The sequence below is a fragment of the Prionailurus viverrinus genome, chromosome A2 (assembly GCF_022837055.1).
Source record: "Prionailurus viverrinus isolate Anna chromosome A2, UM_Priviv_1.0, whole genome shotgun sequence".
Lineage (NCBI taxonomy): Eukaryota > Metazoa > Chordata > Mammalia > Carnivora > Felidae > Prionailurus > Prionailurus viverrinus.
The window spans coordinates 147,523,579-147,547,753 of record NC_062562.1 but is presented as its reverse complement, the minus strand read 5'-3'; the positions used below and the strand labels follow the sequence as shown (position 1 = coordinate 147,547,753).

At 45.6% G+C, this 24,175-nt stretch overlaps 1 pseudogene; it reads right to left on the bottom strand.

Moving 5' to 3' along the window:
* Positions 1-367: 367 nt before the first annotated feature.
* Positions 368-22,420, bottom strand: LOC125153978 (homeobox protein OTX2-like; annotated as a pseudogene).
* Between the last annotated feature and the right edge of the window lie 1,755 nt (positions 22,421-24,175).

The following is a 24,175-nucleotide window of genomic DNA, read 5'->3' as shown; positions in this document are numbered from 1 at the left end:
GCCAGAGATTGGCCAGAGCATTGGAACACCTCTGCTTAGGAAGGCTGTTTCCCTCCCTCCTTTCCCTCACCTTTTCGTTTGGTGTTTGGCTGCACATGGCTGGAATGCTTTTGATCATTTTGCAAGTCAGGAGAACCAGTGATCTAAAACTATGCCAGGATCCTAAGTAGTCCTGTCTGTCCATTTCAGGCTGCTGGTTGGTAGGTCCCTCTCAGGGTCTTCATTCCTCCTCCTGTGACTCCCAGAACGTTGATCAGAAGGTCAGAGTATCATCACCTCTAACTCTTTGAACTAATGCCTGGCTGACACTGGAACGTCCAGCCCGGTCTCTTTGAAAATCACTCACAAAAAGAGCTTCTGCAGGGCTTCATAAAACCTGGAATCGCTATGAAGATGTCCGATCTTTATAATCCAGGCAGTGAGCATTGAAGGGAAGCTTCCAGGAGGCAGTTGGGTCCTTACAATCCAAGCAATCAGTGGTTGAATTAAAATGCAAGCTTGAAGCTCCATGACCCTGGGTGGAAAGAGAAGCTAAGGACTGGTTGAGATAGCTGGTGGCTGCACCGGTACCCATAGGGCTGAGTGTGTCCCCCGGTCCAGGAAGCTGGTGACACGTGGGGGTCAGGTAACATCGTTGGCCCGTGCCCCCAAATAGGAAGCTGAGCAGCATATCCTTGACCGTCATCTGAAGCCTGTGTATGGATCACAGGATAGGACCTGTGTATGCAGGAAGAGGAGGGGGACAAGGAATATGACAGTGGGGAGACAGAATCTGGAGTCCAGATAGACTCGAGAGCACTGCTTCTGGAAATGGTGGGCACTGAGGTGCTAGAGAAGGGAGCGAATTGGCCGCTTGTTCCACTCTGTGAACTCGGTTCCTGATCTGGAGATTTCTTCATTTTGGCTTTGTTTGACTTGGTTTTGACCTCCCTTCTGTTGTTGCTGCTGCTACCGGCAGCACTTAGCCTGTTGATTCTTAAGCCTGGTTCTTTTTCCTGGACCTGGACAAGCTGATTTTCAGCACCACCTCCACAGCGTGAAGATGTCAGGGTACCAGGTCTTAGCAGACAGCACTTCGAGCGTGTCTGGCTGCACCTGGGTGAACGTTGTCCTCTCCTGACTCTGTTTGGGTGGTGGGGGGTGGCCAGGTGGCCCACTGAGGGGCGCAGCAGGTACGTGCCCGAAGTGGTCAGACTCAGCCCATTGACTGTGTAAGGTGGTTGCTTAAGATACCCTGCTGACGTTTGGACGTGCAACGTGCAATGTTTGGAAGTACCCTCTCGATTGGGGGTACCCAGCTAGAAGGTCTCTCTTCTCCTGGGGTGGGCAGGTTCTGGGTCCTTGGTAGGTGGGTTTGGAGTGATGGAACTAAGGGCAAGGCAGACAGACAGAGGTGCTGTTCGGTAGGCATCCTCTTCCTATGTTTTCTTCTAGAAGTCGTCCAGCTTCAGGCCTTAGGATTCAGTCTCTAACCCACTTTGAGTTGACTTCTGTATGTGGTGTGAGATCAGGGTCCAGTTTCATTCCTTTGCATGAGGATATCCAGTTTTTCTGATTATTTATTGAAGACATCATCCTTTCCCCTTTGTGTCCTCTTCCTCCTGGCACTCTTATTGAAGATCAGTTGCGGGGTGTACGTGTGGGTGTATTTTTGGGCTCCCTCTTTGGTTCCATTCGTCTCTCCATGTCGGTCTTTACGCCAGGACCAGTTTGAGAAGAATTCACTTTAGTGCCTTTTTAAATATCTGGTAGAATTCACCAGGGAAGCTGTTGGTCCCGTGCTTTTCGCCTTGGATTACTGATTGAACTTCCTTACTAGTTAGAGATCTCTTCAAATTTTCTGTTTCTTCTTAATTTGGTCTCTGCAGGTTGTGTATTTCTAGGATGTTTTTCCATTTCTTCTAGGTTATCCGGTTTGTTAACCTTGTTTGATCAAACCTTGTTTGATCCTTTTAGTTTCTGTGGCATCAGTTATATTGTCTCTTCTTTCATTGCTGATTTTATTTATTTGAGCATTCTTTTTTTTCTTAGTCTAGCTAAAGGCTTGCCAATTCTGTTGCTCTTTTTTTAAAAAAACAAGTTTTAGCCTTTTTTTTCCTGTTTGCTCTCTTTTTTATTTATGCTCTAATCTTTATTCTTTCCTTCTTGATGCTAACTTTAGACTTCAGTTTGCTCTTTTTCAAGTTCCTTGAGGTATAAGGTTAGCTTATTTGGGAATCTTTCCTCTTTCTCAACATGGGTGTTTATCACCAAGAACTTCCCTCTTAGTATTGCTTCTGTCATATCCCAGAAGTTTTAATATGTTGTGTTTTCATTTTCGTTTTTTTTTCCAAGATATTTTCTAACTTTCCTTTTGATTTCGTCCGTGACCCATTGGTTGTTCAAGAGCGTGTCAGTTAATTTTCACATGCTTGTGAGTTTCCCCAGTTTTCCTTCTAATTTTGATTTCTGGTTTCATTCCACTGTGGTCAGAAAATATACTTGGTATGATTTCAGCCTTCCTAAATTTGCTGTGGCGCATGTTTTCAAACAAGATGTAAATTGTATCTGTTGAAAGAAAGTAGAGTTCCAAGGAACGCAGACTCTGAGAAGCAGATAAACACGCAGGAAGTTTACTAAGGAAGTTTTAGGATTAACGCCCGCGAAAGAGACGGAAGCAGGACTGGGCAGAGAGAGAGACTGGGCTGCGGTGCAGTCACAAGGAAGCCCTCAGCCCATCCCAAGGGGAGTGGAGAGGCGGGCTAGCCCTTCAGAATTGCCCCAGCTCTGGGTGAGGGGTCAGGCACTGAGCGGCCCCTGGAGAGGGCACATGACTTGGGCGAGGTGACCCTGCTCAGCTGAGAACTGTCAGTCTGCAGCACTCCCAGTGGCTGGGGGAGGAAGCCCTTCAGCGCTAAAGGAGACCTAGCGGCACAAAGATCTCAGGGTTCGCCACGGTGCGTGCTGTGTGTTCTGTTCTTCCCTTCTTGGCCCAATACTATTTTATTTAAGGTTTGTTTATTTTATTTTGAGACAGAGAGAGCGTGAGCAGGGGTGGAGCAGAGAGAGAGAGAGAGAGAGAGAGAGAGAGAGAGAGAGAGAAAGAAATTCGAGCAGGTTTCACACTAAGCCAGATGCAGGGCTCCATCTCACAACCGGGAGATTGTGACTTGAGTCGAAGTCAAGACTTGGACGCTTAACCGACTGAGTTACCCAGGTGCCTCTCAATTTTACGTTTTTTGAGATTTGTTCATATTAATGTCCATAGCTGTAGTCACCCATATTAATGGTCTTACAATATTCAGTTTTTTTCCTAAATGTTTACTTAGTTTTGAGAGAGAGAGGGAGAGAGATAGAGTCTGAGTGGGGGAGGGGTAGAGAGAGAGGGAGAGACAGAAGCAAGAAGCAGGTTCCAGGCTCCGAGCTGTCAGCACAGAGCCTGACGCGGGGCTCGAAGCCATGAACTTTGAGATCATGATGTGAGCTGAAGTTGGATGCTTAACTGACTGAGCCACCCTGGCGCCCCTACGGTATTCAGTTTTATAAATATGTCATAATTTTTAAATAGATTTCCCTATTGACTGACATTGAAGTTTTGCAGTGTTTCACTGTTAAAAAAAATGTGGCTATGAACATTTTTTATATATCTCCTTAATGTATGTACTTAGTTCATCAGGGTTATGTAACCAGAAAATTCCTGGGTCTTAGGATATGGACAACTTCAACTTTCATAACTACACTGTAATGAAATTTCTCACTGAAGTGGTTTTACCTTGCTTTATACCCTTAAGACACTTGTCATTGTCAGACTAATTTTTCCAGTTTCATGGATATGAAATGGTATCTCAGTGTGGTTTTAATTAGAATTTTGTTGAATTCTGGTGAGATTGAGAATTTATGTGTTTGTTAGCTCCTGGGGTTTCTACTGTGAAGTGTGAATTCCAATTACGTGCCCATTTTCCTATTATTTTATTTATTTTATTTTATTTTATTTTATTTTATTATTTTTTAATTTTATGCTTTTTAAACAGTGTTTTAAATTTATTTTTAGAGACAGCAAGAGAGCAGGGGGTAGAGAGAGAGAGAGAGAGAGAGAGAGAATCCCAAGCAGTCTCTGCACTATCAATGCAGAGCCTGACATGGGGCTTGAACCCACAAGCCATGAGATCATGACCTGGACTGAGATTGAGAGCTGGACGCTTAACTGACTGAGTCATCCAGGTGCCCCTCTCTTTTTTTTTTTTTTAAGTTAATTTGTTGACAGTCTTTATATATTTTTCTTATCCATTCTTTGTTATCTCTGTGTATACTTTCCTCCTGGATTGGGGCTTAATTGTTCACTTTTGAAATAATACATTTCGCTGAATAAGAGTTTCCTTTAGATGCAGTCAGATTTAACTAGTCCTTTTCTTTGGCATTGTTTCTTTGTGTCTTATTTTTAAAATTCTTCCTTAGGCTAGGTCGTATAGAAATATTCTCCTACGTTTTCTACTACAAGTTTTGAAAGTTTTGCTTTCCACGGTTTCACCTGCAACCCATTTAAAATGGAGTTATGTGTCTGTTGGGAGGTCTAGAAACCTCATGTTATTTTTCTCTGGACAGCAGGTTTTCCTGGCAATGCTCGTGAACCGGTTCATCTTGGCTGCACCACAGTGCGGTGCGGTTCGGTCCTGTGGTCCATTTGTGGAGACCTTTTGGGGGTTATCTTATGCTCTGGTCTACTTGTTTTTTTCCCCCCGCTCCAATTTTACACTTTCTTTATTGTCTTTATTTCTCTGTGTTGTGTTGTTGTCTGGTAGAACCAATCCTCCCCTCTCTTTGTTCTTCTTTAAAACTGTTGTTACTTTTTGTCTTTTGATCTCTGATACACATTTTAGAGTTGCATCCAGTGAAAAACCTTCCTTTGATTGAGTTTATGCGCTGAATTTATAGATTAATTTGAGGAGAATTGGCATCTTTGTAGAACAGTGGGTGTTTCCCAGTGTTTCTTTTTTTTACTGTTTATTTATTTATTTTGAGAGAGCAAGCATGAGCGGGGGAGGGGCAGAGAGAGGGAGAGAGAGAGTCCCCAAGCAGGCTCCACAGTGTCAGCCGGTGGACACTTAAGTCGGGCACCCGGGTGGCTCGAGTCGGACGCCCGGGTGGCGTCTGGCTCTTGCTCTTGGCTCAGGTCAGGATCTCACGGTTCATGAAATCGAGCCCCATGTGGGCTCTGTGCTGTCAGTGTGGAGGGAGCCTACTTGGGATTCTCTATCTCCTCTCTCTCTGCCCCTCCCCCATTATCTCTCTCTCTCAAAAGTAATAAATAAACATTAAAAAAAGAGCGAGACGCATAACCGACTGAGCCCACCCAGGCGCCCCTCACTGTTTTCTTTAATACCCACATGTAGGTCCTCTTACTGTACACAACATTTTTGTAACTTACCTTTCTACTTGAATACACTTTCATGTTAATAAATAAATGTCTCCACCAACAATTTAACAACTACACGGTAATCCACGTGGCTAGAGAGTCATTTATTTTATCGTGACCGTATTGACACTTAGATGAACATGTTTCACAGTGATTATTCTGGAACTCCATCTTTCTCATGACAAAATTATACATGCAGCTACGTTTTATTCTAGTACTGCTGGGATATTGTGTATAATTAAGTATTTATCTGAGATGTGTTCAGGTGTAAGGTGCGAGAAAAGTATCTAACTGATTTCCTCCCCATATGGTTAACCAGTTTTCGTGTACTTTGTCCTTTTGGTTTGACTGTCTTTGCCTGTTTTGTGTCACCACCCAGGAGCCATCAACAGTGCACACCGTAAATGTTTGAGTAAGTGAACCAGTTTTTAATGTTTGCTTTATTTTCAGAGGTGTTTTCTTCTGCGTTGACCTGTCGGTTCAAGCCAGTACCACACTGTTGGAATGATCAGAGCCACTGGAACAAGACTCCCCTCTCCTCCTCCTCCTCCTCCTCTTCCTCCTCCTCCTCCTTCTTCATCATCAACATCATCACACTTTTTCAGATTTTCCTAGGCTATTTCTGCACCACTTTTTCCCCCCTGAACTTTAACTAATTGGCCACTGTCCCTTTAAAACGGTTATAATTTCGATTGACAGTATATTCATTTTCTGAAGAAATTTGAAGATGTTTATATGTAAAGTTTCTGGCCTAATAAGTACTGCATGTTCCTCTAGTTTGTAGATTCTGGAATTGTTGGGTTAGAGAAGATAAATCCCCAGATTTCCTTTTCGATTGAAATTCAGGGCAATTAAAGAAATTTGTTGCAGCCAACAGAATCCTAGCACATGTTTATTCTGTAAAGACAAAACGTTTTTCTGTATTGAGCAGCACTTCAGCGGCTTTGCCTGCTTCTTAAAAAACACGGCTCACATGGTACCACACGCTCCCTGTCCGGACAGATACTTGCAAATAGGTAACAACTGACGTGCTGTTTGGTCAAAGACCTGGTTTTTCTTTAATATGGCCTACCCTCTCCCCTTTCTCCCACCAACCCTTAAAGGAATTCTGTGCCCTCACTTCTCTGGTTTACCTTTTTTAGGGTAAAGAAATAGGCTACAAAGCTCGTGGGCACGAGGGAAGTCTGTATAACTCTTTTTCACACCTGCTTGGATTCTGGCAGTGGTATTTGCTAAGTGGGGATGAAGGCTGGTTTGTCAAGTGTTCTCGCAGAGCACTGATGGCTGCAGGCCAACCCATTTAGCCTTTGTTTTTTTTTCTTGCATAAAACTGCCTATTTTTCACTTCAGATGGGGGTGTTAGGCACTTGAGAGATGTTTGTTCTTGTCACATGCACGCCATCTGTGATCTCCTGGCATCCTACACAGGTTCCCAAGTTGGCCAGCGTGTCCGCGGGTCAGTGCACCGGATGGTCAGGGTCCTAGCCTATGTGTGTTGGTGGAAGCAGTGCTACTGAACACACTCAAGTATCCGACTGGGGCTGTGGACTCAGTTTTGGAAAGTTCGAAGAAGCCCTTTATGTAGAATAATTTCGGCCTTGAAGAAAAGTCACAAAGATAGTACAGAGAGCTCCCATATGCCCCTCACCCCATTACCCCAACTGCTGCTTCTTACATTATCCTGCGACATCTGTCACAATTAAAGAGCACGCGTTGCTACGTTACTATTAACTAAAACCCGCACTTTGTCCACATTTCACTGGTTTTTCCCTAACGTCATTTTCCTGTTCTGGGATCCACATTCCATTTTATTGTCCTGTCTACTTCACTTCTTCTGGTCTGTGACAGTTTCTCAGACTCTCCTTCTGTCTGATGACATTGTCAGTTTGGGGAGTACTGGTCAGATACCTTGTAGAATTTCTCTCAGTTTGGGTTTTTCTCGTGTTTTTCCTGATTGGACTGGAGTGATGGGCTTTTGAGAGGAAGACCACAGAAGCGAAGTGATATTCCTGCCACATTGTATGAAGGGGACATGCCTTGTCCCTCATGATGTTGACCTTGATCACCTGGCCAGGGTAGTGTTGCCAGGTGTAAATTTCTTTCCCGCCTTCTTCCATTCTCTGCTCTTTGGAAGCGAGTCACTAAGCACAGCGTAGACTCAATTTAAGAGTTTCGTTAACTGTCTCATCTATCTGTGCCCTATTATGCCTAAGCCACATCTATTATTTTGTTGTACTCCAAATGCATAGATTTTGTGTTTAAAGCCTTAAGAATAAATAAAAGTTTCCTAGGCTTAAGTGGGATTTGAAGTATCTAGTAGCTGTATTGAGTCTTCATTCCATTCCTTTTATGTTTGGTTTATTGGTTTTATTAAAAAAATCTTCATACCCTGGGGGCACCTGACTGGCTCAGTCTGTGAGCGAGCGACTCTTGATCTCAGGTTGTGAGTTCGAGCCCCACATGGGGCATAGAGCTTACTTTAAAAAAAAAAAAATTGTAAAAATCTTCATACCCTGTATGCTATCTCCTGTACCACACAGCCTACTTTGTTCTGCTCAGATGGTTGCACAGCCTGTACTTTATTCTTCTAGCACAAGGAAGCCTCGTGTCTCTCTTACTGTTGGGAAAAAAAGTTTAGCATAAGAACATTTTTATCCATACTGAAGCTTACCTAGTAAACACTGCAAGATACTTAATTCTACTTAATGTGATGGAAATCTTTCTATTATAAAATTGTGTTAAACATTTATGAGTTTTAATGCTCTCCGACACCTGTCCTAATATCATAATAGGCTAGCCTACCACACGCCTTGGCCCCCTGGAAAGCAGCTGAACCTTAGGAGTTGAGATTACAGATCACTTGTTGTGTTGTTTGTGGGGTAAATTTCTTGATGACTTTGATCTTTTTTGTCTCTGATTACTCCTTTCGGACACAACTCAAATGACTTTATTTACGTTTCAAGTCAGTTTCTAAGAATTTAACAAGGAAAAAAAGAATTTAAAAAGAATGATGTATTATTGTTTTAGCATCTGACAGGAATGTTCTTGAAATGATCTATAAATTGGGTTTTTGTTCATTGAATCAACATTTTATGTGCTCTAAGGGAACTTACTGTTTCAGAAAATCTTGTGAGAAATTTGTGATGCTCCAGAACGATCAGTTTTGCAAATCCACATCTGCAGACCCTTAATTTCATCAACAGGTGTGGATGTTTCATTTAGCTGGACTGGTTAGAGTGTGTTTCCAGAACATTAGACCTTCATGTTCCTACTTATTGTGAGCTTATTTTTAAGAAACCCATTTTGAGTATGTTCTAGTATTTTGTCTTTCAGTCAGTCTTAGAGTTCAGTACTGGGGGAGGGGGGAGAGTTCAAAAAATACATTTTAAGAGAGTTTTTGCTCACTTCATGGTTATTTGGCATGACGACTCAGAAACAGAGTAACGTTTTGAATCGACCACAGGGGAAATCCTTTCCCTGGCCCCTGAAGTCTACTTTCAGTCCAGTCAGAAGATTCTTAAATTCATGTGGGGGATTCCCACGTGCTCTATTATAAGTCTCCCTGCAAGTTTTCATAGATGTGTAGAATGTTGGCTAGTATCACATACGTTTTATGTCTCGGTGTGCGAGGGCCGTTCAGTGTACCGTTCCTTTGTTTTAATATTACTCATTCTTTTTTCTAAGTGTGGATGTGCAAGAGTGAGAAAGGCTGAGTGGTATAAAATGAAATATAAAAAAAATGAATTCACTTGTTCTCAGGTAGGCTAAAGATCTATTAAATATAAGATCTTTGGGTGAATACTAGCTTTTCTGTAGCGAGTAAAGAGAACTCTAGAACTTTGGAGACGGGAGCCCCCTTCCCTGCCTTCCACAGCACTAACCGTGTCCTCCCTGGCTAGCCGTGGTTGTCCTGTCCTTTGTGCTCAGAGTAAGGCATATTTTTACTGCTTAGATCTGGCAGATGGGCTTCCCGCAGTTACTATTCAGGTCAGTGTCTAAGGTCTTGAAGCGATCTTCAAAAAAATGGTAAACACTGAGCCCTTTTTGGGAGAATATACTGGATGAAGAGCCATGACATATTGTGAGAAAGTCAGCCAGAAAAAGTGTGTGTGGACCACCTGTGCCGTGCCCTGTACTTGCCTGAGCTAGTGCGAGGGGACCCCATGGCTTGTGTAGGGACAGCGTTATGTTTACCCTTCTGTCCGTTCAGTCACCCTGTCCCCCCAGGATCATGTGTGACAACCCCCAGCAGTAGACAGGAGCCTGCCATCAACCCTACCATCTACTAACAAACTATAGAAACGATCCCTGAAAGTGTAGTCTTCAACCCTACCATCTACAAGCGCACTTGGGAGGTTTTCCTCCATGAGAGGAAGACTCGAATCTGTGTGAGGAAGCAGCCCCTGGGCCTGGTCTGCCCTGTCCTGCAGCACCTGCACAGGCCTCAGCGGGTTTGTTCTCGGAGAGGGTGCTCCAGAGGGAGGAAAGGTTGGGGGAAGTGGGTGGGCGGCAGAGACTGCCTTTCCCCTAGGGCATTGAAAAGTCCTCCCAGCCCTGTTCCAAAGCCAGCAAACGGTAGAATAGAATTCCTCCTGAATTGTCATGGTTCATTCTCCACCTTTACATCCCCAAAACTTACCTAACATGTTTTCCTGGAAAACTAAATTTTTATGTTCTTGTGCCAAGAAGACTCAGATCTGGGAGGATGCTTTAACATTGTTAGCCATCTTTTAATTTCCCCCTTTTACATTTTACTTCTCCTCTAAAACCCCCTGTGTTTTCCCTCTAGTTGTAAAATTTCAGGAAATCTCCCATTTAAGTCAGCTGCTGTTGGCCTGCCTGTGCTCTTTTTAGTGGCTTTGGTGGCGTTCAGGTTTAAGTGGCCCTGTGTGACAGGTGTGCGAGATTGTGCTGCCCGGGCTGCCTCGTGGATTCCCGTTCCACCCCGGTGCAGAGGGAGGCCGTCTTCAGAACCAGCGTGCCTCTCAGGCACGGTTTCTTAAGCTGCACAGTCATTACCTCTTGCAGTGAATTTTTTTCAGCTTCATCTCTCTCCTTAACACTAAGATGCAGAAACGTCAGTCTTAACGTCAAGTTATCCGTCTGATTTTAACTTGATCCAGACTCAGAGCATCTAAAAGTGGGTTGCACCGGAGGATGTAACACCTTTGCCCGGAAGGTTGACTCCTGCCCTGGGCTGTTAGCATTCATTCATTCAACAGACGTTTAGGACGTGCTCATTTGGAGCCAGGCTCTGCGATGAGGGGGGTGTACAGAAACAAAAAGCTCCAGTGCTGTCTTCAGTAAGCTTCCAGTCTAGTGAGAGGAACGGAGTGCAGTGTGATAACAGCACTGGGGAGGGCGTGCAGTCCAGACACGCCGGACGTCCTTCTGCAGAACCTGACATGAGACACCCAGGTTTGGGAGGATGGATACGAGTAAACTGGGAGAAGATGAGGGTTGTGATACACTGGGAGAAGACAGAGAGCCAGGGGAAATGTCAGACTCTGGTGGTGCTCCTGGGGGGGAGGTTGCTGTGTATTGAAAGGCCTACAAAGGCTAGAGACTAAGAAACATGCTGGAAACTGCGGGACATTAAGACCTGCCTGAGGTCAGGGTTTGTTAAAACTCTTCAGATAGTTAAGAACATGTGCCAACATTGTATTAACAGTTTTGCAGTGCAAGGGAAGAGGCCCCTGGTAGGTGGACTCAAAGATTCACTCTTAGTAAGGGTGGGGGTCTGTTATAGGAGGAATGATTGAATCATCATTGGGAAGAATGTCTGGTGAAAAATCTTTAGACTCTAACTAGTCTAGTTGGTAATTGATAGCCATCTAGGTGAATGGTAATGAGTTCGCCAGAACAAGCCTTAATCTTAAAGTTCATTTAAAAATTGCCTTAGAAGAAAGGATTTATCTGGAAAGCTGTTGATTTCTTCCCACTAGGATGTTATGCGTTATATAGTAAGCAACTTGGTTCTGTTCCAGATCGGGTTTGGGGCAGTTTTCCTTTAATAGGTTCAAGGTCACAGTGGAGTGCAGTCCAGTTTTCAGGGTGCTGCTGGTGAAGAGCTTTTTTAACCTACCTTGAGGAGAGTTTGGATTTTTATCTTGAGGGCAATAGGGAGCCATTGCCTGTGAGAGGAGTTTAAACCCCAGCCATCATCGTGGGCGTGGATTAGCTGCAGCGTGAGGCAGGAGCGGCAGGAGAGAAGCTAGCAGAAGGCTTTAACGTTCCCTCGAAAAACTGATGAGAGCTTTCAGTTCAGGCGTGTCTCCCCCTTGGCCTCCCCCACCTCTCCGCCTGGAGCAGCTCTGAGACCGCCTCGTGTGGTAGTTGGGGAGTAGAAGTTAGTAGTTGGTTTTCCTCCAGAAGAGTTGGTTTTAACTTATTCAGTTTAAAAAAAAATTTTTTTTTTTTTAACGTTTGTTCATTTTTGAGAGACAGAGTGGAACGGAGGAGGGGCAGAGAGAGAGGGAGACACAGAATCTGAAGCGGGCTCCAGGCTCCGAACTGTCAGCACGGAGTCTGACACGGGGCTCGAACTGCGAGATCATGACTGGAGCTGAAGTCGGATGCTTAACCGACTGAACCACCCAGGTGCCCCTAACTTACTCAATTTTAAATGGTGACTGCTCTCGTCACGGTGAAAGAAAATGTGATACCGTGAAGAAGATGCTGAGAAGGTTCTGGAAGCAGCAGCCAGGTTGAGATAAGAGTTCAGAGAAAGGGGTCCAAGACCCTTGTGGACCTTGTGGCTCCGCCTCCAGGCCTGGGCCCCGTCGCCTGCCCTTCCCCCTCCAAGGATTTGGTCCCATCTCTGTCCTGGGACCGTTTCAGAACCTCGCTATCATCTGGCCTTGGCCTTGAGGCCGTTAGCGTATTCCTACTACAGTTTGCTGTGATTACAAAGGATTCTGCCCTTCCTCAGAAGTCTGCAGGCAGAACCTCCTTCAGTGTGTCTGCTGTGGTTAAAATAGAACCTTCAGAGATGCCCTTGCCCCAGGCCGCAGATCCGTTGGCACGGGGTGACCTGTGCTGTGTTTTCTTGTCACTATTCCCTGAAGTTGTGGTGTCATTCTGGGCAGAGGTGTAGACACTTCGCAAGCAACATCAGGGAACCTGACCTGGGGGTAGTTCTTCAGTGTTTTTGGTGGTGGTGGTGGTGGTGGTGGCAGGTCACATCCCTCTGCCTGTCCTCTCCTTTGTTGTGTCCGTGGCCTTACTGTTCCAGCGTCTTTTCTGGTCTCTTTCATGACCATGTTTAATCGTTTTCGTGTCAACATATTGCCGTGAAAATAATACTGCATAATTACTTGATGTAGATTGAATGGGCATATTTGAGAATCTACAATTCTCTCCTGAAGTTGATGTGAACAGGAACCTATTCTTAGCTTTTATTCCCATTAGAAATCTGTATTCACAATACATAATTATTCTCCTTTTGTTTTTTAAATGTTATCCAGATTGCAAAAATACCTGCCTCTAAGAACTCAAGAGGACTTACTCTGTGGGAACAAGAGGTAGTGAGTCATACCTGCAAGCCCGGAAATGAGTTTATTTGAGCCTCTTTGAGGAGGTTTCCTAGGCAAGCATGGATGCAGTAATTAAAGGATGAGGAACTAGGGGGTGCGTACTTGGAGGTTTAATCCTCAGGTGATGTGCTCCTCGTCAGATTGAGACCTCAGTTTTTGTTTTGTTCATTAAAAATAATAAAAAAGCTTACTGCTTAATTATAGAAAAACACACTATTATTAGGGTGTGGGTGTGGGGGGGGTGTGGGTGTGGTGCTTTAACCTTACCTTTTAAACACTTTCTCTGATGAGAATGTTCATATGTGTTAATGCTGGCTTATTTGGGAAAGTAGGAGAGAAGTTACTGCTTCAAGTGATTTCAGTTAGCCGTGAAGTTATTTGGAAAAGCAGATGATGTTTTCGTGTGCCTGTATTTGAGTTGGTTACCATCAGAACTTGCAGCATGTGGAGAAGAGAAGCTTGCTAATCATTTGTTTCTTCTTTGTTCATGCTTGTATTTGTATGTGTCTGATGCTGGAGTTGCCACCTTGGGTTGTGCTGGCACATTCCGCCCTGGGACGTGAGGGCGAGAGTGGAAGGGCCACCCGTGAATTGGATTGGGACTCTTCCAGCAAGTAGACATAGCCCTGGCTTGCTAGAGATTTCCCTCTAACTCTTCACTCTCATCCTTTTTGTGTGGCTTTCTTCTTAGATGGCCATGAGGATAAGATAAACATTTCTCTTCCACTGTGAAACCCTAATGCTCCCAGACTTTACTTAACATGGACTTTCATTGAATTCCATTTTAACAAATACGGTGGCTTTTTGCATGGACCAGTGAAAGAGGAAAAGTCCTGCTGTGTGACAGACTCATTTTCAGTAGTGTTAGAAATAATCTGAAAAGCACCAGAATATTTAAATATTAGCAGTGCTCAGTTTAAGTAGGGTTATGTTATGATCCTAGATCAGGTATTTTCTAGAAATGTTGACAAGATGAAATGTAGAAGATGGCCCTTTTCTGCTGGGCACTGAGAAGAGCCACTTCTCTGAGTACCTGTGGGCTTTATGAACATCTTGAGCTTTTTGTCACAATAATGTGTATTTTCTTTTGGATGCAGTGGATACCTTTCTATCAGCAAAAGCTCTGAGACACCGCTCTTGCACACATGTGACAGATGAAGTAGGTGAACTTTGTCGCTACGGCTTTTTCCTCTCCCGTAGTTCCTGGATCTGTGGAAGAAGTTAGGAGTAGCAAATCCCGGGGCGCCTGGGTGGCTCAGTCGGTTGAGCGTCTGACTTCGGCTCAGGTCCTGATCTCACGGTTTGTGGGTTCGAGCCCCACATCAGGCTCTGTGCTGACAGCTCGGAGCCTGGAGCCTGCTTCAGATTCTGTCTTCCTCTCTCTCTGCCCCTCCTCCACTTGAGCTCTGTCTCTCTCTCAAAAATAAACAAAAACAAAAAGAAAACAAAAACCAGGGTGCCTGGCTGGCCTGGAGCCTGCTTCGGATTCTGTGTATCCTTCTCTCTCTGCCCTTCCCCTGCTCGCACTCTGTGTCTCTCTCAAAAATAAATAAAACATTTAAAAACATTAAAAAACAAACAAACATGGAATAGCAAATCCTGGTCTGGAGCCAAGGCTTTGGCCCCCCACCCCCACAACATAAGGGAAAAATTTCTAATTCTTAGAGTCAAAATGTATGTAAGTGTACTTAATTCTTAAGAAATCCACCAACTTCTGGGGCACCAGGGTGGCTCAGTCAGTAGAGTGTCTGACTTCAGCTCAGGTCATAATCTCACATTTGTGAGTTTGAGCCCCGCATGGGGCTCTCTGCTGTCAGTGCGGAGCCTGCTTCGGACCCTCTGTCCCCCTCTCTCTCTGCCCCTCCCTGGCTCATGCTCTCTCTCTCTCTCAAAAATAAACACTGAATAAAAGAAGTCCACTGACTTTTTAGTGGTATTGATAATAGAGTTCTACCCTTAATTTTAACTTGTTTCCTTTACCTATTTGAAATGTCAGGCTGTAGTTTATGACCTGCCTTAACTTACTCTTAAACAAGGCAGGTTATAAAGAAGGTAATCCTTCAATTTGTTAGTTTTAATATCTACATTTTCACATTTTTTGTGAGGTAGAAATTGACCTATTGATCGATTCATGCATTCATCTGCTGAATGTCTCTGATATGCCAGTCACCGTACTAGGCATTGGGGATAGAGATTAAGACTTGGTCTCTATTTTAAAGGTGCTGGGGGCACCTGGGTTGCTCAGTGGATTGAGCATCAGACTCTTGGTTTTGGCTCAGGTGATGATCTTACATTCATGGGTTCCAGCCCCACATCAAGCCCGTGTTGAGCCCGGCTTGACAGCATGGGACCTGCTTGGGATTCTCTCTCCCTCTCTGCCTCTGCCCATCCCACATTCTCTCTCTCCATCTCTCTGTCTGTCTCTGTCTCTCTCTCAAAATAAATAAACTTAACGGTGCTAGTAAGTCCACAAATAGAGACATACAAATAAATATTCTTATGAGAATAGAAAACACTTCTGTAGTATTTACTGTATGTAGGTACTGTTGTAAGTGCTTTCTAGGCATTAGCTTTAACTCATGAATTGATACAAAATCCTTTTGAAGTTCTTACTATTATTTTCTCTGTTTTACACATGAAAAAGTTCAGAGGTTAGGTACTTGTCCCAAGGCCATAAAGCTTGTTTTGTTTGACAGTCAGATGTATTGAGTGCAATAACAGACCTGCTCTTGGAGTGCCCTGGAAGGACAGGGTAGCGTCTAGTTGGGAAAATGGGGACTAGAAGTGTGAGTATCCATGAAATTTTCCCAAAGGAAGCAGTACCTGAACAAATGTATTCAGAGGAGTGGAAGAGCCACGAAATACTTCTTTAGGAACATAAAATACTACATCATAAATGAGTTCGTAGGTTGAATCCGTGACAGAATATTGGAAGACTGGGAGGGGCGCCTGGGTGGCTCAGTCTGTTAAGTGTCCGACTTCGGCTCGGGTCATGATCTCACTGCTCATGGGTTTGAGCCCCCTATCGGGCTCTGTGGTGACAGCTCAGAGCTTGGAGCCTGCTTCATATTCTGTGTCTCCTCCTCTTCTCCGCCTCTCTCCCCTATTCACCCTTTGTCTCTCTCTGTCTCTCAAAAATAAACATTAAAAAAAAGAAAGAATATCGGAAGACAGGGAGATAGTAAAAATATACCAGATCCCTGCAGTCTTCAATGTAAATGACAAGGAAATAGATTTCAATGTTGAGGCAAACCTTTGTTTCCAGTTAGTAAGGTATGGTAAAAACTTGGCATTAAAAAAAAAAGCCTAATGAAAGTATTAATTTCCTTATACTCTGTCAGCATGTGGGTAAATGTGTGACCCCTTCGAACGTTCTAAGATGAATTTCCCAACACTGGATATTTTATCTTAGGAAGCCTCTGGTAAGCTGTAGAAATAGTCTACTGGTATATATTTTGAATAAATGCAGGGAAAGATTGATTTCTTCCAGAATAAAAGTTGGCAGGAACTGCCAAGTTAGGTAGGTTAATTTTATCATTGCACAGTTACAAAACTGTTCAGAAGGTGGGGTTGGCGGGCCCCGTGCTTGGCTCGGCAGCACTGGGTTGTCGCTTTTTTACCTTTCTGTAACCACTCCTGGCTTTTCTGAGCATCAAGCCATGTGGATAATCGCCCTTTGTCCCCTTGTATCCATTACAGTATGCTGACTTTGTCATGACTCCCGCTCCTCGCTCGAGACTGCCTCACTGTTTTCCACCTTGCCTCGGCTTCATTGGATGACCCACCTATTTTCCTTGGCTGCATGGGTCTTGCTTTGGAGCTTCTCATCACCAGCGATCTCCCCAACTTCTCCCCAGCTTCCGCCATCTCCCCACTCTCTAGGCCTTGTCTACTCGGGGCTCAGACCGTTAGTCAGAGATGTCCTTTTGGACCACACCCTCCTGTCCGTCCACCTTGGACCCTACCTCTCGTTTGATCCTACTGAGACCTCTAGGTTGCAGACACTTTTGCTCTGTACCTTTCCATCTTTATTTTCCTCCTGATTCAACTTAGAAACCATAGTCCATATATTAAATCACGGTCTTGCCCAAACCCTATACTCCTGACCATTTTGTCCTTTGGCTTGCACATGGGCTCCTGAGTAGTGCCAGAGAAAGCCATATAGCTGGGCAGATTGGCACCTGGTCGCATAAATTCAGGTGGTGGCTCAGCACCGTGTGGCCGTTGCTTCTTGTTCTCCGGGGCAGCTGTCTGCCACTCTGATTCTTCATGGTGACTATTCCTAAGCTCTCTTCCAACTTCTGACTGCTCCTCCTCCCCCCTTGCTCTGCTCAGACGATGCACTCCTGCAGTAGGACTGTCAGTCCTACCTGCCCCTGAGCCTCCTCCTTTCCCCTTGGTGTCCGTGAGCTGACAGCCTCTTGCTTTTTCTTCTGCTTTTCATACTGTCTGAGTCATCTTTGTGGTTTCATCTCTTGTCAAACTGGCTTCTGTCAAAAGGCAACTACAAGATGTCTGTTTCCTTTTTCAAGTACAGTAAAACATTTTCACACTGCTGTCCTTTGCCTTCTGCTGGAGAAAGCTGGGATTTACTGTAGGGGGGCAGGCCCCTAGTGCACTCATGCTGTGTGCCTGCGTGTGTGCGTGCTTGTGTGGCCACGGGGCTCGGCTCTGTGATCTGGCTACCGTGTGCTGAGCCGTGTTCAGTAGCCATCTCCCTTGGCTGCTGAATGGTTCTGCCCTCTGCAGAAATAGTCCCCCAGGCTTTATTCTGCATGCACGTGGGGGAGAGTGTGATTGACATCTTTCAGGTTAGAAATAGGCAGGAGTTTCCCAGATAGATGGGTTTTGCTACTATTACAGTGTGCTACATGTGTCATCTTCGGTGGCTCCCCGGTGCCTTTGCAGATTATCGAGGTGCAGTGAGGCGAGCGTTTTGGCTCCTGCTTCTGCCGAGTGGACCCCAGACCTTTTTTTTTTTTTTAATGTTTATGTATTTTTTGAGAGAGACAGAGGTAGAGTGCAAGCAGGGTAGGGGCAGAGAGAGAGGGAGACACAGAATCCGAAGCAGGCTCCAGTCTCTGAGCTATCAGCACAGAGCCCGACACAGGGCTTGAACCCACAAACCGTGAGATCATGTCCTGAGCTGAAGTCTAGTGCTTAACCAGCTGAGCCACCCAGGCACCCCCCAGACCTTCTTCTTTACACTTCTTTGTACTCATTCTCTGACCTGCTCTGGAGGGCTGCTGCCCACTCCCCTGTTGCTCCTTCTAATTGCTGCCTCTGCATGGCGCCTTACTCCCTCATTCCACGCCCCCTTCCCTTGTTTTGTATCATTTCTTCGTAAAGATAGGAACATTTAGTAGACACTGATCATCGGTTAATTCACTATTTAGTTCCAGAGCTGGTCCCTTGGGGAGGCTGTAAGCACTAGGACAATGACAGAGCTGCCTTTCTGGTGATCATAGGAGAGAAACATTGAGATGTGTCATTCCAGTGTATTGTGATGAAGACTGTTAAGGTGTAGGCTGAGCATTTCATTTACATCGCTTCATATAATCTTTAAAAAATCCTGTGAAGTTGCTCTTTTTTTTTTTTTTTTGGCCTTTATTTTATGGAGCTGAAAACTGAGGTTCTGAGAGGTGACATCATTTGGTCAGGGTCACTTAAACAGCAAGTTACCCAGTGGGAAAGACAGCCCAACATTTGAGCTGCAAAAGCTCATGCTCTTCACTGTGAATACAGTTTTCCTCCTCTGCCACATTGCCTCTGTTGGAGGGCTGACCCTGAACAGTAGAATTCAAGGTCTAATAATAGACTCTCAACACATTGAATATTAGGCATGGGGAGAACTCTAACTAGCTAGAAACCATTAGTCGTAGTGTTTTTATTCTTCCGTTGTTTCAGTGGCATTGCCTGAAATTATATTACCTTATTTAGTTTACAGTGCATTTGTTATCACTAGGATTCTGATGCATAACATATTCTTACAAGAATATCTTACATGCCTCCCTGTTGACTTCTTTTTTTTTTAAATATTTTTTAACGTTTATTTTTGAGAGAGAGAGAGAGAGAGAGACAAAGCACGAGTGGGGGAGGGGCAGAGAGAGAGAGGGAGACACAGAATCTGAAGCAGGCTCCAGGCTCTTAGCTGTCAGCACAGAGCCTGATGCGGGACTCGAACTCACGAACAGCAAGATCATGATCTGAGCCGAAGTTGGATGCTTAACCGACTGAGCCACCCAGGCGCCCCTCTGTTACCTTCTTAAGAGCCAGATTCAAACTTCTACTTCACTATAGGTTTGAAATTTTAAGTACTTTACAGCCGAAGGAGGAAAAAAATAGGGTTATTTGTCACAGAGGGTATAAAGGAACTACTTTCTGGATCACTGAAGATAACAGTGTTACTGCTAATGGTACAATTTTATCTCTTGCAGTTAGCCCGAGACCAGCACCTGTGTTCATCCTTCCTGGGAGCCTAAACTGCTCACATCCTGGGCTGGGCCTGGGGTGCTGACATGAACCGGGCCTCGGTTCTTTCTAAGGGACTAGCTTCAGTTTCCTATGTTCTGATCAATGTAGTTCCCACCCTCTCTCCCACTTTGACTCCTTTTGTTTTTATTGCTTCACTCCAGACAGCCGGTTCACAGATTATTCTAAGAAATGGTTCTGTGAGAACTACTTAGTGAATTTATTCAGTGGTTTATTCAGCATCGCTGCCCACGAGGCACTGCTCTGAGTGCTGGACATGGGATAGAACAGGGCACCAAACAGCACCTCTGCCCACTTTTTTTTTTCACTTTTAAACTGGAGTTGGTGAGTGAATTATGCACCACTGTTAGCATCTTGCCAGCAGAATCTGTGACTATATATTTGCCATTACCAGTGAGGATTACACTACCTTTTTGTGTTGTTTTTTTGTTGGTATTAATTAGCATTCTTTTCCTTTCACTCAAAGCATTGCCTTTAGCATTCCTTGGAAGGCAGGTCTGGTGGTAATGAACTCCTTCAGCTTTTGTTCGTTTTGGAAAGTGTTCCTCCATTTCTGAAGGACAGCTTTGCCAGGTACAGAATTCTTGGTTGATAGTTATTTTCTTTCAGTATTTTTAATATACTATACTCTTCTGGCCTGAAAAGTTTCTGTTCAGGGATTCACTGATAGTCTTATGGGAGTTCCTTTTTTATTTTTTAAAGTAGACTTCATGTCCCATGCAGAACCCAACTCAGGGCTTGAACTCACAACCCTGAGATGAAGACCTGAGCTGAGACCAAGAGTTGGACACTTAACCAACTGAGCCACCCAGGAGCCCCTTTGGGGGTTCCCTTGTATGTACCTTCTCTCTTTTGCTGCTCTTAAAATCCTTTCCCAAAGTCTTCCCATAGGCTTTCTTCAGTCTTCCATATTTTTTTTCTTTTTGTTCCTCTGACTGCATAATTCCCAGTGCCCTATCCTCCAGGTTACGGATTCTTCTTCCTGTGTGGTTGAGTCTACTTTCAAAACTGAATTCTCTTGTTCAGTTATGTGTTTCTCTTTTTTTTAATGTTCATTTATTATTTATTTTGAGAGAAAGAAAGAGTGAGCAAGGGGGAGGGGCAGAGAGAGAGGGAGACAGAGAATCCCAAGCAGGCTCCACACTGTCAGTGAGGAGCCTGACGTGGGGCTCGAACTCATGAACTGTGAGATCATGACCTGAGCGGAAACCAAGAGTTGGAAGCCCAACTGACTGAGCCACCCAGGCACCCCCAGTTAGGTATTTTTTAACTCTAGGTTTTGGGTTTGTTTTTATTTTATTTTTTTGGTGGTTGCTATTTTCTTCTTTATTATTATTATTATTTTTTTTAATGTTCATGTATTTTTTGAGAGAGAGATAGAGTGGCAAGCGGGGTAGGGGCAGAGAGAGAGGGAGACACAGAATCTGAAGCAGGCTCCAGGATCCGAGCTGTCAGCACAGAGCCCGACACGGGGCTTGAACCCACAAACCATGAGATCGTGACCTGTGCTGAAGCTGGATGCTCAACTGACTGAGCCACCCAGGCGCTCCCCCTGATAGTTGCTATTTTATCAAAATTCTCATTTTGTTCATGTGGTGTTTTCCTAATTTTGTGTAGCTGTCTGTATTTTCTTGAAGTTCACTAAACTTCAAGACAGTTACTCTGAATTCTTTGGCTAACAGTTCATAGATCTCTGTTTCTTTAGGGTAAGTAATGGGAGCTTATTATTTACCTTTCATGGTGTCATATTTACTTGATTTTTCATGATCATCGATTCCTTATGTTGATATCAGCATATTTAAATAATGGGGCTCCTCTTCCAGACTTTTCAGATTTGCTTTGGCAGAGAGAATTCTTCACCAGTCACCTCAATTTGAGTTACTGGGTGTGTCTGCTGGTAATACCTTGGGGCAGGTGGGACCTGCTCTTATGGTCTATTTTGGGGGGAGGCAGCTGTTTGAGCTCTGAGAATGTGGGTTGAGGGTGTCTGTCACTGGCTGAGAACAGTTGGGTAGGACTGCTGGCTTAGTTCCCGTGCAAGAGAGGCCGTAGGACGGTTTTTTTTACTGCCTGGATTCTCTGGTCACAAATGGTCAGAATTGGGTACTGTATTGAGTCTTAGATGGGTCTGTGAACTAGCTTCCCTGCCCTGGCAGGGCAGCAGGAAGGGCCCCAGGGCCCGTATACCTCATTGCCTGGAGACCTAAATCAGCCCAGAGTGTGCCTGAATTCCCTGCCTAGGTGAGGCCATCTGTTTTGCTCTACCAACAGGAGAAGCCATGGGCTTTGCTCTCTGTTCAGGTGGTGTTGTATGTAGAGCTGTTGAATGGGCTTTGAAGCTTCCCAGGTGCTCCCGTTAGGTTCCCTGGTGGGACAGCCTGAGGGCTGTATTCAGCGATGAGCAGGGCTGTGAATTCCCTGCCTGGGCACAGTGGGAGAAGTAAATGTAAAACCAGTCAGGCTCTGTTTGTTGTCTTCACTGGAGCTGATCTGTACCCCAAGTTCCCTGGCCGAATAGGGTCTCTGACTTTGCTCTGCAAACTGTTGACTCCGAGTGCTCTTCTCTTGGCCTGAGCTGTGCTGTGCTGGGCTGTACAGCTTCCAGGAGTTGTCACCAGCCCATCTGGTCAGATGGGGCCAGAAGACCGTCTTCACAGTGTGCGAAGCTATGCCCCAGCCCCCTTGCCTGGGCAGGAGCGGGAAGGTCCACTCTAGACTAATTCAGTTTCCCCAGACAGGCGATCTGGTTGGGAGGGGCCAGAAGCTACATTCAGCCTTGGCTCTGAATTAATCCCCCTGCCTCCATACCCGGTACTGGCTTTGCTCTGGGAGTGAGCCTCTCAGAACCTCTGCCTCTCAGCCAGAGTGTTGCTGGGCTACACAGCTTCCAGGAGTTGTCCCCAGCACTCTGGTCACAACTCTGGTCCAGGGTCTGGAAGACCCTTTCCACAGGTCCCTGGGTGTGGGCAGACTGGGCTCTTGGGGTGGAAAGATTCCTCATCTGGGGATCCGAGTCAGGCAGATCTGCACCCTGCCAAGTTCCCCAGTCAGGGTGCGCCCCCAACTTGGTTCTGCAGATGAGCAAAGCCACTGGTTGGGATTACTCTTAGGACCCTGCAGGTATGAACTTCCATCTGTCAAGATCCTTGTGCTGGTTGTTGGAAGCCCCTCCCCTAGCCTCCATCACAGTCGGAGTCCCGGTGTTTGAGCCCCTCAGATTCCCCTGCGATCCCCGTGGTGGGAGATCACAGTAGGGGGCTCCTAAAAGTGACCCACAGGGCCGGGCATGCTGTTTGTCCCTCCTGGGTTCTCTTTTCCCACTGGAGGAACTGGTGGCCCATAGGAGACCTCTCTGTGGGCTGCACTGGCCCCAGGGGCGGGGCAGCGTGGTCAACATGTGGCTGCTTCTCTTCTCCTTTTGATGCAGTCTGGCTTGGTCTCTAAGGTGCAGGGGGCACTTCAGCCTCACCCCTGTGTTCCGGGATTCTCTCAGTGGTGTCTTGTTCTTGAACAGATGTTAGTTGTTGTCATGGGGTGTGAAGTCAGGAACAACCTATGTCCCCATCTTGCTGGCATCACTCAGCTCTCTGCCCGCTTTGAACTTTTGTTCTGGTGTGGGAGGCACCCGGTAAGCCAGTAAACATGGGATGTGTTGTCAGATGATGATAAATGCCGTGAGGAAGGTAAAGCTGAATAAAGGGGTGGGGAGCGATGGGGTGGGGGGTATGTTGCTGTTTAGCTAAGTCATCAGGTCTTACCGGGGAGGTCATATTTAACCAAAGACCTGAGTGTCTTGCTGAGTTTGAGCTGCTGTGACAATAGCATCAACTGGGTGGCCTAACAATAGACTTTTATGTCTCACAGTTTTGGATACTGGAAATCTGAGACCAGGGAGCCAGCAGGGTAGGCTTCTTGGTGAGAACGCCCTTCCCCATTTCAGACAACTGCCTTCTTGCTACGTCCTTACATGGCGGGGGGTGGGGGGGGGGGAGCAGGGAGAGATCATTTCTCGTGTGTCTTCTCTTGCAAGGGCACTAATTCTCTACCCTCGTGACCAAATCACTCCCAGAAGGGCCCATTTACAAATACTGTCACGTTGGGAATTAGGGTTTCAACACAGAAGTCCTGGGGGAACACGAACGTTCAGTCTGTAGCACTGAATGAAGTAAGGAAGGGCCTTCCAGGCCCCGGGAACTGCACTTTCGGAGACCTAACGTGAGCCATGTCAGAGGAACAGCTCTGTTGGCTGCAGGGTTGATGCTGGAGCAGAGCAGGCAGCGAAGGAAAGAGCGTTCAGAAATGAAGTGGGAGAGGTACCACAGAAGGCCTACGTGGTGGGCCACTTTGGATTTGATTCCCAGGGGCATGGGGGAGCCTGTCTCCAGAGGGAAGGATGTGCTAGGACTTTTCATTCCTAAAAGGTCACTTTGGATGCCGTGGGGCTGGGGTTGGGGGCCAGGAGTGGATGTGTGCCGTGGTCTAGGTGAGAGGTGATGGCTGAGAAGACTGGGTTGGTAGCGATGGGGGTTGTAAGAGGTGGTTGGATTGGGGACACTGAAGGTAGAGCCGGTACCTTTTGCTGAGAGATCAGTTGTGGGGTGTGACCTAACCCCAACGTTACAGGGTTACGAGGTGGGCCTTTGGGTGATTCGGCTTCTATCTGAGGGTCGTAAGAGTGGGGTCCTCGTGATGGGATTGGTGTCCATGTAAGAAGAGGAGTGACCAGAGCTCTCTCCCCTCGTGCCCCGTGAGGACA